The sequence below is a fragment of the Chinchilla lanigera genome, unplaced genomic scaffold (assembly GCF_000276665.1).
Source record: "Chinchilla lanigera isolate Chin_1 unplaced genomic scaffold, ChiLan1.0 scaffold00053, whole genome shotgun sequence".
NCBI classification, from domain to species: Eukaryota; Metazoa; Chordata; class Mammalia; order Rodentia; family Chinchillidae; genus Chinchilla; species Chinchilla lanigera.
Window position 1 is genome coordinate 2,753,416 of NW_004955454.1, and position 4,906 is coordinate 2,758,321.

The window sequence follows — 4,906 nt, forward strand, 5'->3', positions numbered from 1 at the left end:
TTTTTTTGAGACAGAGTCTTGCTGTGCAGTTCAGGCTGGCCTTGAGCCCACTTTGTAGCCCAGGCTGGTCTCAAACTCACAACGATCCTCCTGCCTCAGCCTCCTGAGTGCTGGGATTACTGGTGTGCACCACCATGCCTGGCTAAGGATCCATCTAAAAAGCAAGTTTATAGACAGGTGCTCTCCAGCTCGCTGTTAACTGGAATGCATGTGCCATATAATCAAGGAGCCACTGGCTTATAAAACCACATACATCTTATTTATCTCTAATTTTAAAATAATTCATTGCCTTGTTGGGTATGCAAGTGAGCAATGGAGAAAGTGGAGCATGTGCAATACCAGCTGGAGCTAAGGATTTCAGTGCTTCCAAAAGATGCGGGCTGGAGAACTTTATCAGGCTGTGGAGGGGCTCTTCCCTCTCGGCCAAGATGCCCCCACATATGTCAACCTTGAACTTTGTTTCAAGCTTGTACTGAGCAAATTCTAACTGAGGCTGAGGGTAGACCCTGAATGTTTCTTCAGTTACTCTCAGACCCTCTATTTTTCTATGGTGTTTTCATGAATAATCCTTGAGTCCATGTTTATATCTAGTCCAAGGGTTCTTTCCTGAAGAGGTGTTATAGAATTGTGATTTTCAAAGATCTGGTTGAACTGTTTGAAAACGATAGCCTTGAGACGGTCCAGGTGCCGGCTCCTCAAGTCCATTTGCATGATCTGATGGTGTTTGCTGGCGACTGTCAGTGCCTGACCCAGAAGGGGTATGGTGCCCTTCAGCCTGGAGGAAGAAGTGAAGGTGAATAGCGTCTGGGAGTGATATACCACGTCTGTAGGTTTGTACTGGTTGGGCTTTTTGTGCTGAGTCCCCCAAGCAATTCGGATCCAGACTGCATTCTTTTTTTTTTTTTTTTTTCTTTTTTTTCAGACTGCATTCTTGTTAGGGTTCCTGAAGCTCACTGTTACGAGGCTCTGTGAAGAATTTTCTTAAATGAGATTTTTGAATTCTTCCACATCAAAAATGTCAACATCTTCATCTGTTTCTTTACTCATATGAAAAACATGCCACATTTTCTGGTTCCAATGAACTCGTGTATAAATGATGTCTAAAGGGTCACATCACTGATACTTGCACAGTTTTCCTCACACAGCAGAAGCAAGTCCTGAACCAAAGATGCTTTTTTCTGCTTGAAGTTTAGGATCTGCAACTGGTTTTCAGACAAAAAACCCCAGGTTTTTAAGATTGTCATCATTTTAGCCATGGGGATTTAAAAAATGGTCCTCCTGATAAACTCAGCCAGAATCTCATCCATCTCTCTGGCACGGCCCATATCCCCAGCCACCTCCTCAGCAACTGTTTCCACCGAGGCACCTTCAAAGCCACTCCCTTGCTGTTTTTAAAGAAATTTTTCTTTCTTTCTTTCTTTCTTTTTTTTTTTTTTTTTTTTTTTTGAGACAGGGTCTCACTATGCACTTCAGGCTGCCCTTGAGCTCACTTTGTTGCCCACACTGGTCTCAAACTTGCAACAATCCTCCTGCCTCAGCCTCCCAAGTGCTGGGATTACAGGCATGTGCCACCACGCCCAGCTTGAAATCTTTCTTTTCAGGATCACTAATTATAATTGTAAACCTGTCTTTTATATCTGAAATTTTGTCTTCACATTGGTTCATTTTGCTGCATACAATTTCAGTGGATTTTTAATTCTATTCTACTCTGTTCTGTTCTGTTCTGTTCTGTTCTATTCTATTCTATTCTATTCTATTCTATTCTATTCTATTCTATTCTATTCTATCCTATTTTTGGTACCAGGAATCAAACTCAGGGCCTCATGCTTGCCTGGTAGGCACTGTTCAGTGGAATTTTTAATCTCCTAGATATCTGTTTGAATCTGTTTCATGGATTCCATTTCTTTCCTATGTTGAGTGTTTATGGTTTCCATCATTTTCTAAGCCCCTCTTTTTTTTTAATCTGTATTTGTTCTAGAGTCACTAAGCATGTCTTTCATTATGGTCACCACCTTTGTAGTCATCTGAAAAATTATTTCTGATTTGATTTTTTTTGGGCGGGGGGAGCTTTTTGATACAGGGTCTCCCTATGCAGTTCAGGCTGACCTTGAGCTCACTTTGTAGCCCAGGCTGGTTTTTGAACTCACAACAACCCTTCTGCCTCAGCCTCCTGAGTGCTGGGATTACAGGCATGCACCACGACACCTGGCTTGATTTGATTTTTGTCTACAGTCTTATTTATCTGTGTTGTTACTTCCACTGTTACCACTTTACAGAATGTAGGTAGGTAGTTTCAGAGTATTCTACATCACTGTCCCCTGGGTTAGCCTTTGGTGAGCTGGATGTCTGGGTCTGTGTTTTAAGTGTCTTCTCTTTTTTTTTTTTTTTTTTTTTTGAGACAGGGTCTCACTGTGTAGTTCAGGCTGGCTTTGAACTCACCATGTAGTCAAGGCTGGCTTCAAACTCACAGTGATCCTCCTGCCTCAGCCTCCGAAGTGCTGTTTGTGTTTAGTTTAAATCCTTGGTTGATGCCTGTAAATTGCCTATGACCAGTAGCTTTATTGCTCGTATTTAGAACCCTTAAGAAAGGACTACTTCTCAAAGGTGTGTTCCAGATGTAGCTGGTTTTGGGGGTTTGAGTCTGTTGCAAGCTCCTACCATTTCTATTGACTGGGGATGAGAAGTTGTTGGCTACTTACATTAGTCCCTGGTTCTTTGGCACTGGCCTATAGTATTTTTATGACCCTTAGGCCATCTCAGTCTTGATGTAACAGGAAGACCAACTGATTAGAACAATTATGTCACCTTTGCTAAAGTAGTAAAATCTGCAATAACAATACCATCAAACGTGGCCTAGAAAATGACAAACTACCCAGTTATGGTGGTACATACCTGTACACTCAGCCCTCAGGCAGCTGAGGAAGCAGGGTCACTGCAAGTTCAAGGCCAGCCTGGGCTACATAGTGGGTTGAAGGGTAAACTGAACTGCACAGTGAGACTCTGTCTCAAAAAACCAAAACAAAACAAAAACAAAGGAAAGAAAGAAAAGAAAATGACAAACAGGTAACCATTAGTTTGCCACCTTTAACCCGACGAACTAGATTTGTGGTAATTTAACAAAATATAAAATAAACTAGAAAATTGTATGCAGTAAATAAGCTCTCAATATGGCAATTTTACCCTCAAAGGAGAAAGTTTAAAAGGGGTGTTGGGCCTGGGATATAGCTCAGTGGCATAAGTGCCTGCCTGGCAAGTGCAAGGTCCTGAGTTTGATTCCATACCAAAAAAAAAGAAAAAAAAAAATGGTTTTTCCTAAAAGGGGTGTTGAGGGTGGAAAATAGTAAAACAGAAGAATAAGAAGGAGGAGGAAGAGCAGGGGTAAGGAGAAGAAGAAGAGATTAGAAGCAAGGCAAACTTTGGGAAACTGGTACTGAAGACAGGAGGGAAAGAGAGAAGGAAGAAATAAAAACAAGGACAGAACAGAGCAACAACATAAAAAAAAAATGAGAACCCATGTTACACTCATATAAAAACAAGAACTACCAATTAAGAGAAAACAAAACAAAAGAGAGAAAAAAGGAAATAAGAAAAAAATGGTATGTCTCTGGTGTCACTGGTAGGCAATGTGGGCAGATAGAGTCCAGATCTGAGTTGATTAATCCCAGCAGGCCAACCATAGCTTTATGGTGGGGTAAAGGATAATCCCAGTGAGCCTGCACTTTCAGTTACACAGAAGTTCAGGCTGGTTTCCTGGCTGTGAAGCTGGAACCCAATTTGTTCATCTTGCAGCAGTCCATGCTGGCTTGAACTGCTCTCCCTGACAGTTTGAACTTGGCCCTCTGACCTTTCTACTTGAACTCGTCAGCCTGACCTTTCCACTTGAACTCAAAGCTTAAAAGCTTAAAAGAGAGATGAAGGGAATGGAGAAGCCCACAAGGGCTTTGAAAACCCAACATATTTCTGGGAATATAGGTCACATACACAAATAGAGCTGTAGATATACTTTAAAAGTCCTAAGCTCTCACCTCTGGCTGACCTTGAGGCTCCATGCTAAGGCAGAACAGTAAACTGCATAAAGGAGTGCTGGAAGTAGGGTCCACTATACACACAAAACTCTCAGGAAAGACTGGAAGATTTATTGGTCCCGAGATACGTAGAAGTATCTAACCTGTGGTCTCCCCGCCTCACCCCACAGCACCATGCCTGTTACACTTATTTTGTTTTGTTTGAATACACACCTCTTGGGATGCTGAACATTCTGAAAAAGTTGATTCTAACTACTTTTGCTAGATTTCCCCTTGCTTTTATGAGGGGGGCATTTTTTCTAGGGTCTGTCCCCATTTTCCCTCACTAGTTTCTTGAGGGACAGTTGGCTGACCTCCTCATGGTTGCTGCATCTATTCGTTGTTTAGTATGTACTTAATAAACCCTTGTCCCATAAACCAAGAGAAGACAGCCTTTCCATACTGTTATTTCCCAGAGCCCGCACCTGAGCTTGGCCGGCTGATTCGCTCTCTCTGGAGCTCGGCCCAGCACTGCTTCTGGAGGGGGTCCAGGAGCCCTCGTTCAAGGTCTGGGTCTAAGAGAAGCATACAGGATGCGGCTGCCCGAGACCGAGGGGCGCAGTAGCCAGAGCTGGGTACCAGGGTGGACATCTGCGCGCTGTCCAGGAAGCAGGGAGATGCGCGGGGTCCAGCACAAGAGCCGGCTCCCAGAACAACCGTGGAAGCGCGGGCGAAAAGGTGCCGGGTTCCCGACGCACAGCTCCGTCCCGCTCAGGCCCCACCCCCGAACCAGCCCTCGCCCGACTCTCGCGCGGTCTGAGCTCGCGTGCGGCGCAGAGGCCGACGGGAGCCGCCGCTCTGAGGAGGCCGACATGGCGGCGGCGGCTGCTCTTCGCGGGGTG

At 44.2% G+C, this 4,906-nt stretch overlaps 1 pseudogene; it reads right to left on the minus strand.

The window, feature by feature from the left end:
• Nucleotides 1-82: 82 nt before the first annotated feature.
• Nucleotides 83-1,432, minus strand: LOC102022781 (annotated as a pseudogene).
• Between the last annotated feature and the right edge of the window lie 3,474 nt (nucleotides 1,433-4,906).